At 38.5% G+C, this 15,605-nt stretch overlaps 1 long non-coding RNA gene across 1 annotated transcript; it reads right to left on the minus strand.

Annotated features, from left to right (window-relative positions):
* Positions 1-741: 741 nt before the first annotated feature.
* LOC128250613 (uncharacterized) lies at positions 742-10,488 on the minus strand. Its single transcript, XR_008266644.2, has 2 exons — positions 8,705-10,488; positions 742-2,477 (listed from the first exon to the last, which is right to left on the minus strand). It is a non-coding gene; the product is annotated as an uncharacterized LOC128250613 (long non-coding RNA).
* Between the last annotated feature and the right edge of the window lie 5,117 nt (positions 10,489-15,605).

Below are 15,605 nucleotides of genomic sequence, written 5' to 3' on the forward strand. Positions count from 1 at the left end.
TGAGTGAGTGTCGTGGATTTGAGTGTCAACCCAACGATCACTGGAGAGTTTTCCGAAAATCAGGGTTTTATAACTACTCATACACGAATCATAGAACCGTAACCCCGCGAAAGACTTCTTCAACGAAGTTCAGAATTCGTATATGGGCAGTAATTTTTAACCAATGAGAAATCAATAATTTCTCATGTTCGGGCAAACGAACTTACGTTCTCTCTACGCCTCTTATGAGTTTGCTACAGATGTGTGACCCAGGGTAACACTTTCTCATTCAACATTTCCACATAAACTTCACTGTTGGCCTTAATGCCAGCATTGATGAACATCAAGGGAGACTTAGATCCATCAGATGTAACTGCGGCCCACAGCGTAAGTGAAGATGGCTTCTGATGACGCAAATGACTCCTGCTATCTTTGGGCAAGTCTTCTGCATTACGTTCCTGTCATTCTGCCAGTTCGTAACTGCCTCCACGATGAAGACCTTCTCGTCGGACCAGATCAACACTTTATTAGCGGCGCGCTAAATCTGAGCTAACATGGTTTTACCCCTGACGAGCCATTTCTTGTTGGAAGCTGCTGAAATTAACTGCCGAGGTTGTTTCTTGTATGCTGTTAGCTTTAAATGCTCTTTAAAAATCCTGTACATTGACGATTTCGAAATATCAAGAGCTTTTGCAGTTTTTCTTGTAATCCTGCGAGGATTTGGGTTCATTCGAATGAAAAATGAAAAAAATAAAGGCAGCATTTTATTTCTAAGGTAATTTTATTTCTAAGGTAATGACGCTAGTCGTTTCATTCATACATGGAAGTGAAATTCAGATCTTACATAGAAATAGGATTTTGCGCTTATTGTACAAAACATGATTTTCACTACTTAAAAACTCATGTATCATAACACACGCTCGCTTTACTTGGTGGATTCTTCCCAGCACTTCGTGGAATTTATCATATAAAAGAATTTTTTTTAAATAAAAAGGCGGTTTAACAGAGATCTGATGGAATACTATTTTGTGCAAGCGCTTTCACTTTTATACGGTTTTTAAAGCGCACGTGTTACAGAGCCAGATATATTATTTAGAGTAATTGCATAGTATTTTCAATACAAAATATATACAATGTAAGATACAAAATAAAACACAAGTGACTATGTGAGTATTCTTAAATAATTTCATGTTTCTTCAAAAGTTAGTTCTGTTTCAACATATGAACTCACATCAAGTAAGCTGCCAAACAAATACGATTATATTATAGATATTTACGAAATATCGTGGACGGATCGTGATAAGGTTTGTTTATAAAGTGGTTTTATACAGAATAGGGAAACGTCTATAAAACATTTACGATTGCCCGAATCATGAGAATAGCATCTAAAAATGAACTTACAATGTTAAACGTGTAATTTCTTTCTGCTATAGACAGAAAGTCTGAATTTTTTTAGGGAATGGGGTAGTTGATTACATCAACTTCAGTGTTCAAATGGTGTTTCTTATCTTATCGATCTCTAAAGGGTGAAAGGCAAAGTTGACCTCGGCGGTTTTTGAGCTCAGAACACAAAGAGCTGAAGTAAATACCGCTTAGCAGTTTGTCACACGTGCTAACGATACTGCCATCTCAATGCTTTGGATTGTTATATCATTAATAGAAGTGGATATTTCATAAACATGATAAAAATGTTTTTGTTTCCTTTTCTGTAAAGCGTTTTAACAAATAGCTCAGTAAATATAGAAATAAATTTGAGGGTTATATCATATGAAAATATAAAGGTGGTTAAGATGAAAAATCCCCGTGGCAATACATACTAAAATGGCTACTAGTCCACATTACTCCTGTAAATACCAAAGGGACCGGTTTCCCGGTTTTTCTAGTGTATATATATATATATATATATATATATATATATATATATATATATATTCCCTTCCTGGACGGGACGCCAGTCCGTCGCATGATTACTCACTTTTACCGGCTGAGTGGACTGGAGCAACATGAAATTATGTGTTTTGCTCAAGAACACAACGCATCGCCCGGTCTAACAATCGAAACCACAATCTTACGATCATGAGTCCAACACCCCTAACCACTAAGCCGTGCGTCTCATTTACATTGAGGGTTATATCATATTAAGTAATTGTATGCTGTCAACTTAATGTGACAGTCCCCTGAAGGGAATAATACTACTGTTGGTTAGACCTAGGAAGCTGCACCGCTTCCTGTCGGCCTTAACACATTTCCTTTTTCTTTATGTTTACAAGGAAGAGACAAGCACAAGGGTAGAGGTGCTTGTCTCCCCCTTGTAAACATAAGGACACAGGAAATGTGTCAAGGCCGACAGGAAGCGGTGCAAGATGGTTCCGTGTTGTCAGGAAGGAGTTTAGTTGTTATTTCTAGCCGGGAGAGCGGCCGCATAGTAACCGTCAGGTTCTTTCTATTGTTATAGATGTTTCTGTTGTTGTTCTTCTTCTTGCTGCTGTTGCCAGTGTCTGAAATAAAAAAAATATATGATGAAATTAGATAGACAAAGACAGAGAGGGAGAACCAGAAGCAGCGGTGGATTAACCATTAAGCAAAATACGCACGTGCTTAGGGCATCAAGGAAAGGGGAGAAGCATGACAAAAATGGTAGTTGGTTTACGGCACAAATGCAATCACTTTAAACTTTTTGAAATAATATTCGAGGAGGTTTATATGATCGGGAATATAATTTCTAAGTGTTTGTGGTGTCATAATGAGGATCTGGTCATAAACTTTACAATTAAAAATAGTAGGAGAAAACTTTTCAAATATATATAAATTGGAAGTTTGGAAAAATATATATAATTTCTTATATTTTCTTATATATTTCTTATATATAGGTATTTCCTACCCTTATCGTATGGGAATGATCTCGCGATAACCGACCATTCTAACGAATATCGGGGTTTTTTTTTTGTTCTTTGAGTTCCCAGATGAATTTATTAAGGCTAGTGCTTGCTATTTTCCTTCTATCTCTAAAGGTAATTTAACATAGTACCTACCACGCTGCAATTGTATATATAGATATATACATACATATATATAGATATATACATATATATATATATATATATATATATATATATATATATATATATATATATATATATATATATATATATATATATATATATATATATATATATATACAATTGCAGCGTTGTATGTACTTATAAGCCATTTAAAAACACACAAAAGCCAGTAGATTCACTTCAACATTTAAATTCAATTTGCCAAAATATTTTCGTCGCTTTGAGACCGCAACCTGTTCACTGACAAAATTGCACCACAGAATTTTGTCTATAAACAGGTCGAGGTCTCAAAGCAACGAAAATATTTTGGTAAATTAAATTTAAATGTTGAAGTGAATCTAACGGTTTTTGTGTGTTTTTAAATAGCTTATAAAACACCCTCCACTCTGCAATTATTTGTGTTTCGGCACACGATCTCAAATCAGGTCACTTGCTATGCAAGTACATCTCCGTAATACACACACACACACACACACACACACACACACACACACACACACACTCATCTCGAGTTGTTGAGGATATCTAATGCAACTTTCCCCTCTTAAAAATGTTAGTGTAAAAATATATATGTAGTTTGACTGCTATTTTTAGCATGTTGATATCCACGTCGAATGTTCCTGCTTTGCTGGGGTAATTTATTAACGTGTCAAGTGCTATATAGTGACATGGAGGTAGGTAGAGGGGTGGTTACTCTGACTTGAGTTACTGGTAGTATTTTAATAGTATGTAGAGCTCTTTAAGAAATATGAACGTCTTTCAGACAGTCTAGTCATACATATAAACATAGAAGCAAACACACAAACACATACATTCATACCTATTCACACACGCGCGCGCACACTCATACATTCATATACATATATATATATATATATATATATATATATATATATATATATATATATATATATATATATATATATATATATATATGTATGTATGTATGTATGTATGTATGTATATAGATATGCATACGTATGTATGTATGTATGTATGTATGTATATAGATATGCATACGTATGTATGTATGTATGTATGTATGTATGTATGCATGTGTGTGTGTGTGTGTGTGTGTGTGCATTTGTGTACCGGTCAGCAGGCTTTGACATATACATAAATACAAACACGCGTACACAAACGCACAACATATATATGCATGCGTGCGTGCGTGCGTGCGTGCGTGTGTGTGTGTGTGTGTGTGTGTGTGTGTGTGTGTGTGTGTGTGTGTGTGTGTGTGTATTTACATAAGGTGGCTTCTGTACAGACTTCGGCTACCAAATTCCATTCGCAAAGTATTGTCCAGTCTGAAGTCATGGCCGAAGACAACCGTATGCATATTATTTATATATATATATATATATATATATATATATATATACATACACACACACACACACACACACACACACACACACACATAGAGGTAACCAACCAACCAAAACAAAATATATCTTTTGACCAAAAATATCCACGAGAAAGAATAAGACGTCATTAAAATTATAGCAAATCAAAAATTAGATCCTTTCCTGTAAAAACATATATATACACAAAATATCTTTCGATTCCCCACAAAATAACGTGAAAAGCGAAGAGACGAGTACGCGAGGAAAAAAAGAGCTACACGCAGCACGACAGAAATTGTAAAAAAAAAAAAAAAAAAAAACTTTTTTCTTCCTCTCTTCCTTTTTTTCTTTCTCTCTTCGCCGAACATTTACTTTGATATTACCTATCCTTGTGAAACCTATTGAAATTTATGTGAACATTTGAACATTTGATCGTTTAAACATGTTTGTACGATTTTTACTTCGTAATTTTAAAGTCTTCTAAAAAAACCCTTGTTTTATAAATATTTGTACCATTGGTAAACAAAAAATTGTCGAAACTAATTTGGTATGTATGTGATTACATCTATTTAAAAACAGCTACACGTTTTTCAAATTCAAGTGTATTTTCAAACCTCAAAACAAGTTCTTATTTTTTACCTGCGTGGGAATACACTTCTTCTTTCCATATATAGAGACAAATATTTCCATCTAAATGGTTTAAGATACTCACGGAGGACTTTACAGAGACGATGGTCAATGAATCTTCAGTAATACAAAACAGAGAGATTTAGAAAAGAATTTCACAATTTCTTCGTAAACTAATTACCATTGAACTTCTTTTTAATTAGTATTGTCATCTTTCTCAACCTGAGTAACTCCACAATTTCTCAGGCGTGACTGTGCGATAATAAGTTTGCTTCCTAACCACATAGTTCAGGGTTCAATCCCACTTCGTGGCACCTTGGCCAGGTATATGCTACTATAGCCTCAGGCCGACCAAAGCGTTGTGAGTGGATTTGGTAGACAGAAACTGTAAGAAGCCCGTCATATATGTGTCTGTGTCTGTGTCTGTGTCTTTGTGTCCGTGTGTCTTTGTGTCTTTGTGTCTGTGTTTGTCCCCCCCCCCCCCAATCGCCACTTGACAATCGGTGATGGTGTATTTTCGTCCCCGTAACTTAGTGGTTCACCAAAAGATACTGATAGCATAAGTGCTAGGCTTAAAAAAATAAGTCCTGGGGTTGTTTTGTTTGACTAAAACCCTTTAAGGCAGTGCTCCAGCATGGCCGCAGTCAAAAGACTGAAACAAGTAAAAGAATAAAAGAATATACACGTGTGTGTGTGTATATGTGTGTGCATGTATATATCTATACATATATAAGCATATATATATATATATATATATATATATATATATATATATATATATATATATATATATATATATATATATATATATATATAAAGGGCATTATTACAGAAAATAATAACGCCACACAGCGGACTTTGAATTTATTTATCAAATATATACACGGAATATATTCAATGTTGAATTTTTATTCCTGTGTCCACATGGGTACCCAGAAGCAACCCGGAAGTATTCCCGCTTCTTTGATGAAGATATATACAGATAAACTTCATTCTGTCTGATACGTAGTGTGTTCGTTTTTGGTGAGGTGAGAATTCTGTTTATTTGTATATATTTTTGGGACAATACTGTGCTGATGAACGAAATCTAGATTCATTCTAGTAATCGCGAAATCGGCCGATACACAGTTAAGTTTATTTAAAAGAAAGTTGGTCGTCTTCTGTTGGTTGTTTTTCCTCGCATTAGGTACTAAATGTGGTTATTTTGAGAAGTCCACTGTGTGGCGTTATTATTTACTGTAATAATGCCCTTTATATAAATATAAACGAATAATTATATTCTTGGGAATAGAAATTTCCCTTATGAATTTTTTTACACACTGGCTTCTTGATAAAATTCTTGTAAAAGAGTTTTATCCCTTTTTGAATATATATATATATATATATATATATATATATATATATATATATATATATATATATATATATATATATATATATATATATATATATATATGTATACATATATATGTATACATATGTACATGTTTATTATTATATATACATATATAATATACACATACACATGCACACATATATGTAAGCAACGAAGCAAATATGTCAGTGTGCATACATACATATATGTATTCATATACATATACATGTATGTATGTATGTATGTATGTATGCATGTGTCTGTCTGTCTATATGTATGTATGTATGTATGTATGAATGTATGTATGTATGTATGTGTGTATGTATGTATGTATGAATGTATGTATGTATGTATGTATGTATCGTAGGATGAGGCAGATTTGTATGGAAAACGATGATTTGTTTTCTTTTTGCTTTTACTGCTTTGCTCCCATGCTGCAAATCTTCTCTTGCGTTTAATTGATTTAATGATTCAATTCTTGCAAACACGCAGCACAACCACAACGCCCTTGCCTATTTTGTTGTTGTTGACACTTCGTCGAGGGTTCCAGTTGATCCGATCAACGGAACAGCCTGCTCGTGAAATTAACGTGCAAGTGGCTGAGCACTCCACAGACACGTGTACCCTTAACGTAGTTCTCGGGGACATTCAGCGTGACACAGAGTCACAAGGCTGACCCTTTGAATTACAGGCACAACAGAAACAGGAAGTAAGAGTGAGAGAAAGTTGTGGTGGAAGAGTACAGCAGGGTTCGCCACCATACCCTGCCGGAGCCTCGTGGAGCTTTAGGTGTTTTCGCTCAATAAACACACACAACGCTCGGTCTGGGAATCGAAACCGCGATCCTATGACCGCGAGTCCGCTGCCCTAACCACTGGGCCATTGCGCCTCCACGCCTAGTCGGTACATAGCCTCAAAACTTGTTCCATTAATTACTGGCTTTTATTTTAGATAATTAACAAATATTATAGAATTTTCAAAAATGAATGAAAAGTAAGTAATCAAATATATCGTCCGTCTTAGCGATACATATACGAAGGCGATTCAGAAAGCAATGCATATCATATTTGCATTATTTTGGGACTTATCTTTGTATAAACTAGTGGTGAGTCGAAGTAATGTAAATAAAAACTGCATTGCTTTCTGACTCACCCTCGTATGTAATAGGCATGGTGAGATGCAAGTATCAATAGATGTACCATTGTTCCGAGTCTAATGAAAACTAAGTGTCGCGTGTTCTTAACTGAGGATTACTTTACACTCAATGACTCTCTTAATCTAACTGGTACAATAATTATTACCATGGCGAAGTACAAGTGTCCGCTCTGATAGTTCCATAACAACGGTATGCAACGAGAATTGATATATTAAGTTCAATGAATTCGAAGCTGTAAGTACAAAAATGAAAGATACTTGACTCTAACGATATTTCGGTGTAGATTATAAAGTGCAGTTCACTGAGAGCAGATCCTTCACTAAAGATCTTAGTTTTTGCTTGTGTAATCACACATTAACTGGACTATCTCATGTATCTCTACCGATATTTCGGTACAGATTTTGAAGTGCAGTTCACTCAGCTCTGGATTAACCATTAAGCAAAATGAGCACGCGCTTAGGGCGTCAAGGGGAGAGAGAAAACTCAGAAATGGTAAATGGTTTACGGCACAACAGAAATCACTTTCAATTTGCTAAAATGATGATCCGAGTGGTGTATTTAGATTAACTGGCCTGCCGATATTTCGGTATAGATTTTGAAGTGTAGTTCACTGAGATCAGGATTAACAGTAAAACAAAATGAGCATGCGCATAGGGTATTAAGAGAAGTGGGGAAATACAAAAATGATAAATGGTTTGCAGCACAAACTGACCAAAGACTTTGCAATTCAGATGGTTTGGCAACTGCCTTTAGTTAGGCTGGATTTGCCTGTCTTTTTATAGCTGTTAACTATTCTTCTAGAACCTTCAGCCATACTGTTTGGCAGGAAAACTCGCATATTTCTTTCGAAGATTGCTGCTTCCACCGTAATAAGTCAGACAATGCTGCTTATAAGAGGCATATTCATGTAGGCGCCGCACTGGCACCTTTTATGGGGATACTTTTCCTTTTATGGAAATATATTAGTTCGTGGTTCTAGATGGGAAAATCTTACCACCGCAAACGTAGCGATTAGAACCTCAAATACAGATTACCACCATAAACATAAGATACCACCACACACAATGGTTACCGCCGCAAACAGACGTTACCCCGATAACATCCCTATGTGGTCAATCGAAAAACATTAAAACAAAGAGAAACAAAGCGTTGACAATACCTGGACATGACTATACTGGATGAAACTGGATCGAACTGAATTCGTGAGGAATTGACTGAACAAAACCGACGACCGAATTTCTGTCTTTTTCTCTGTCTGTTTGTCTCTTCATCTGTCTCTGAGTATTTAAGTGAGCAACAAGTCTCTCTACTGCAACATTAGGTCTCTTCGCTACATCAGATTATCGTCGCTGTCACAACCAGCCTGTATTGCTTCAGCAAATCTTTCCACTGCGCCAATGCACCTCCAGACTTCTTCATTGCACCTCCAGATCTCTCCATTGCACCTCCAGATATCTCCATTGCACCTCCAGGTCTTCACCGGACTAGCAGATTGCCATCACCAGAACTCTCGACTTTCATTGTACTACCATAAGTTCTCCACAGCACCACCAGACTTTCTCCACACCACTAGACCGCCGCTTCATCACCAAGTCTCTCTACTGCACCAACAGGTCGGCTATGCCCACTCCATCGACCAGATCTCGCTGTTATACCAGCGGAGCTCCACCAGACAACAGTGCCTTCCTGCTGCATCAACACCACATCACCACCAAACAAACACTACACCACTAGTTCTGTACTGTAACACCACTCCACCATCAACAAGCCGCACTCAAGCCAGAAATATCAAAACTGCGTCCTTTATATTGAAACTCGAGACATGTACATACACATTGTTCTGCGCACACGCACACACACACACACACACTTGTGTGTGTGTGTAAACGTGTGAGCGTGTGCGTGCGTGTATGTGTGCATGCGTGCGTGATGTACAGTTTCCATCTTGTTCAGACATGTTTAATGTTTGAATGCAATGGTGGTGGTGGTGGTATTGGTGGTGGTGGTAGTGGCGGTGGTTATAGTGGTGGTGGTGGTGGTTATAGTGGTGGTGGTGGCGGTGGTTATAGTGGTGGTGGTGGTGGTGGTGGTTATAGTGGTTGCTGTAGTTGTGTTAGTGATGGTGATGGAATGACGGTGTGATTATGGCCGGTTGTGCTAGTGGCTGTGGTGGTGATAGTAGTGTGGTGATGATCATAGTCGTCGCCATCTTCTTCATGGTGGTGGTGGTGGTCGTCGTCGTCGTCGTCGTAGTCATCGTCGTGATGTTGGTTGTGGCGATGTTGTTGGTGGCGATGGTTGTGCTGGTGATGGTGGTGGTGGTGGATGTGGTGGTAGTAGTGGCGCTGGTGGTGCTGGCGGTGCTGGTAGTTGAAATTGTGGTCCCTCTTGACCAGTGTTTCTCAACCATCTTTTTTACATATAGACCCTATTGATCCCTATTTTGCTCTACTCGACCCCCATGTTAAAAAAAAAAAACCTGTTATATTTCTATAATTAAATATTATTAGGAATTGTATAAAAATAAATTATTAAAACATTTTGTGTATTCTAGAAGTATATCCAATTTATTGCAGATAAATTTTAACAAAAAAATCTTAAATGGACCCCTCAAGGGCCATTATGGACCCTGGTTGAGAACCACTGCTCCAGATTTTCTCAATCACCCCAACTCTCAGCTCCTGCCTGGCGCCTCTCAGATGTTATGGCACATTTGCCGCAGTACACTGCTCGAGGGAAATCCTTCTCTTTTTCTCTCTCTCTCTCTCTCTCTCTCTCAACAGCAAGGTCTTTCCATAACCCTGGACTAATACTGAAAAAAAATATCTTTAGGGCTTTCAGACCCTTGTAGCACGTCTTTGGTGTTCTTCACCGATCAGGCATTCCAACACCGGCTCGCTGTAGAAGAAGAAGAATATACATGCATACATACATACATGTATATTTGTGCATGTGTATGGACATGTGTGCGTACGTGTGTGCGCGCGCATCAATGTGTGCATGTGTCTCCTTCCTTCCTTCTCTCTATTCTATATATATATATATATATATATATATATATATATTTATATATATCCAGATAGGTAGACAGGCAGACAGACTGACAGACATACACACAGCCAGCTAGGCAAGCAAACAGATAGATAGATAGATTGATTGTTTGTATGTTGCTATGTGTTACTAAGTCATGTTACTGCGCGTATATGTCAGTGTGTACATTCTTCTGTGCGTAGTCGTGTGTGTGTGTGCGCGCGTGTCTGTAAACGTGCCTCATCATAAAGACACAACTACACATACACGTAAATGCATATACACTCACATTAACACAATAACACTCTGTACTTGGCAACACTTAGCAACGCGCGGTAAACAAAGACTACAAGCTTTAAGTTGTTTGTTTGTTGGCACTCCGTTGCTTACGACGTCGAGGGTTCCAGTTGATCCGATCAACGTAACAGCCTGCTCGTGAAATTAACGTGCAAGTGGCTGAGAACTCCACAGACACGTGTACCCTTAACGTAGTTCTCGGGGATATTCAGCGTGACACAGTGTGACAAGGTTGACCCTTTGAATTACAGGCACAACAAAAACAGGAAGTAAGAGTGAAAGTTGTGGTGAAAGAGTACAGCAGGGTTCGCCACCATCTCTTGCCAGAGCCTCGTGGAGCTTTTAGGTATTTTCGCTCAATAAACACTCACAACGCCCGGTCTGGGAATCGAAACCGTGATCCTATGACCGCGAGTCCGCTGCCCTAACTACTGGGCCATTGCGCCTCCACAAGCTTTAAGTATTCATTAAATAAACTCACAAATATAGGATAATGGTTACGTTGGACTGCACACCTTATTAGAATGAAGGATAGCAGGATTCCTAAGCAGATGTTATATGGAGAACTTGTGAATGGAAGGAGACTCCGGCAGAAACCAAGGCTGCGATTTAAGGACTGTGTCAAGTCTTCGTTAAAGACCTGTGATATGCAACACACTGACTGGGAGAACAATGCCTGTCAGCTCCATCGTGTGACGAATTGATTGGATTTGTGAAAATCCGCATCAGTTTCCTTTACTCTGTCTTCGAGAAACCTAGTATTTCTAGGTTCTTGTGCAAATTTGCAAATCTCCATTAACTCTTGACAAGCGGTGTTGGTTTGGTCACATCGCCCATAACTTAGCGGTTCGGCAAAACAGATCGATAAAATAAGAACTAGATTGAAGAATCAGTACTAGAGTCGGTCTGTTAGATTAAAATCTTCAAGGCGGCACCCCAGCATGGCCACAATCCAGTGATTAAAACAAGTAAAAAAAATAAAAGATAGATGAGAAATACCGATTTCAAATTTTGGCACAAGGCCAGCAATTTCAAGTGAATTACAACAATTCTGCCAGATCACCATTCTATAGATGAGAAATATTCTTTTCAACTCTAGGCACAAGGCTCGAAATTTTGAGAGAGGGAGACAGTCGATTAGATCGGCCTCAGTACGCAGCTGGTACTTAATTTATCGACCCCCAAAAGGAAGAAAGGCAAAGTCGACCTCGGTGGAATTTGAACTCAGAACGTAAAGACAGACGAAATACTTAACTCCCACTGCATGGCACCTTGGGCAAATGTCTTCTACTATAGCCTCGGGCCGACCAAAGCCTTGTGAGTGGATTTGGTAGACGGAAACTGAAAGAAGCCTGTCGTATATATGTATATATATGTATATGTATGTCTGTGTATGTGTGTCTGTGCTTGTCCCCCCAACATCGCTTGACAACCAATGGTGGTGTGTTTACGTCCCCGTAACTTAGCGGTTTGGCAAAAGACACCGATAGAATAGGTACTAGGCATTCAAAAAATAAGTCCTGGGGTCGATTTACTCGACTAAAGGCGGTGCTCCAGCATGGCCACAGTCAAATGACTGAAGCAAGTAAAAGAGTAAAGAGAGTATAATGTATACAATGTTGTTGTGCTATGAACAGAGACGCTTCAGACGTATCCATCGTTCATTTCCAATAATATCTTTCCTTTGAAGACGTAGCGTAAGATCGGAGGGATATTTGGCATTTATTTCGAACAGGCTGAACGGGTTAAATGTCTACGTAGAAGTTCTGTTGTTATCTCTTCGTTGACACGTTTCTTCCTTCTAAATACTGCAGCACGAGATCTCAGTTTGTATCTGGACCTATTTATTTGTGCATTTGAATAATCGCATTATCAAGGTGGATAACTCAGAATTGTAGAAACCGGAGTTAATTCCCTTGTCTATCCTTTCTATATATATATATATACATTTGAATAATCGCATTATCAAGGTAGATAACTCAGAATTGCAGAAATCGGAGTTAATTCCCTTGTCTATCCTTTCTATATATATATATATATATATATATATATATATAGGAGATGCACTTGCATAGCAAGTGACCTGATCTGAGATCGTGTGCTGGAACGAAAACAATTGCAGCACAGAATTTTGTCAGTGAACAGGTCGCGGTCTCAAAGCGACGAAAATATTTTGACAAATTAAATTTAAATGTTGAAGTGAATCTAACGGATTTTGTGTATTATTTTAAATGGCTTATAAACACCTTCCACGCTGCAATTGTATATATATATATATATATATATATATATATATACCGGAGTAAGCACATGAAATGTGCAACAAGGTGGAAAAAAGAGTACTCAAATACCAGAGGTAGAGTAATATGCTTTATTTAAAAGCAGCAGAAATATAACAAAAAACTCAGAGTAACAGTTTTTTTGTTATATTTCTGCTGATTTTAAATAAAGTATATATATAAACTTCCCTTGGCAAAACAAACAGGACACAGTAGTGTGTCGATAAGCCAGCTGGAGGAGATGTCCTCCTGGGGCTAAAAGCAACAGTAACATCCACCCATAGGGGTCAGCCACACTTAAGTGGCAATATACTTCACTTTATCGTGCAGTTACTGTTAATACTTCATTTAGAGAATTAACATTGCTTGTTTTCACTAGAAAAGTATACATAAGGTTACCAAGAACTTATACCTCTCATCGAAGATCGGTGGCTATCGGACGCTGACGAAGGGAAATAACCCTGAAACCCGGGTCCGTTCGTGCTACAGATCAAGATGAGAGGGATAACTTCCCTTAACAAAACAAACAGGACACAGTAGTGTGTCGATAAGCCAGCTAGAGGAGATGTCCTCCTGGGGCTAAAAGCAACAGTAACATCCACCCATAGGGGTCAGCCACACTTAAGTGGCAATATACTTCACTTTATCGTGCAGTTACTGTTAATACTTCATTTAGAGAATTAACATTGCTTGTTTTCACTTTTTCGATATCAGTGAAGAATTTCACTGGAAAAGTATACATAAGGTTGCCAAGAATTTATACCTCTCATCGAAGATCGGTGGCTATCGGACGCTGACGAAGGGAAATAACCCTGAAACTCGGGTCCGTTCGTGCTACAGATCAAGATGAGAGGGATAACTTCCCTTGGCAAAACAAACTGGATGCAGTAGTGTGTCGATAAGCCAGCTGGAGATGTCCTCCTGGGGCTAAAAGCAACAGTAACATCTACCCCTAGGGGTCAGCCACACCTAAGTGACAATATACTTCACTTTATATATATATATATATATGGCATTTTGTTTCAATTTTTAGTGGAGGAAAATACATGAAAGAAGACATTAGTCGCTATTTCTTATTAGTCGAGTGACAACATACAGGATCCCTCGCTGGTTTGTACTGCCGCTGTGTAATGCATGAAAGTGCCATAATCTCTACGCAGTTAACTACATTTTCTTTTATGTTAGGTGTAGTAAACATGATTGAGAGAGAGAATTCCAGGGCGGTGGCAGGGGCAAGTGAAAATGTTCTGGGGAGGCAAAATTGAATGAAGTGATTAGTGCAGAAAACGGAGGTTTGAGAGTTTGGCAGATTAGGGATGGAGTCGCGAGAAGGGGAGACAGATAAGATTAAGAGATGGAATTCAACAGGTGAGTTCAGTGAGGCATATGCCATTGTAATAGCCATTGAATATAGGCACAGAGAGAGAGGACACAGGATATCTATAAATCAAAAGTTGTGATTTTGCCAATCAGTTAGAGGGGTTTTTCATGTAGTCTACGATGTTTGTGTGGAGGCGCAATGGCTCAGTGGTTAGGGCAGCGGACTCGTGATCATAGGATCGCGGTTTCGATTCCCAGACCGAGCGTCGTGAGTATTTATTGAGCGAAAACATCCAAAAAGCTCCACGAGGCTCCGGCAGGGGATGGTGGCGAACCCTGCTGTACTCTTCACCTTTCCAACTTTCTCTCACTCTTTCTTCCTGTTTCTGTTGTGCCTGTAATTCAAAGGGTCAGCCTTGTCACACTGTGTCACTCTGAATATCTCTGAGTCGAGGGTTCCAGTTGATCCGATCAACGGAACAGCCTGCTCGTGAAATTAACGTGCAAGTGGCTGAGCACTCCACAGACACGTGTACCCTTAACGTAGTTCTCGGGGGATATTCAGCGTAACACAGTGTGACAAGGCTGACCCTTTGAATTACAGGCACAACAGAAACAGGTAGTAAGAGTGAGAGAAAGTTGTGGTGAAAGAGTACAGCAGGGTTCACCACCATCCCCTGCCGGAGCCTTGTGGAGCTTTAAGTGTTTTCCCTCAATAAACACTCACAACGCCCGATCTGGGAATAGAAACTGCGATACTATGACCGCGAGTCTGCTGCCCTAACCACTGGGCCATTGCGCCACCACCTAAAGTAATACTATATTGGTATAGAAGAAATAACTTGGTATACAACACGACTGGAGATAGGAAAGATGTCAAACGTTGTCCTGAATACAAACCTTGAAAACATGTATTTGTGGTTATTGAAGACATCTTCCCAGGCACTAAAATATTCTTCTCCGTTTCAACAGACCCTGTTAAAAGCGATATAATGTTGCCAAAACATTGAACAATGGTACATTCTAATGATATACTTCTGGGTATCAGAATGCTAAAGTCTGTTAATTATCTGTTCTTGATCGTGTCCGTAAACCTTGTCTTCCCAGAATGCTTGTCCAACGCAAATGAGAAGT

The sequence above is a fragment of the Octopus bimaculoides genome, chromosome 23 (assembly GCF_046866305.1).
Source record: "Octopus bimaculoides isolate indiv1 chromosome 23, ASM4686630v1, whole genome shotgun sequence".
Lineage (NCBI taxonomy): Eukaryota > Metazoa > Mollusca > Cephalopoda > Octopoda > Octopodidae > Octopus > Octopus bimaculoides.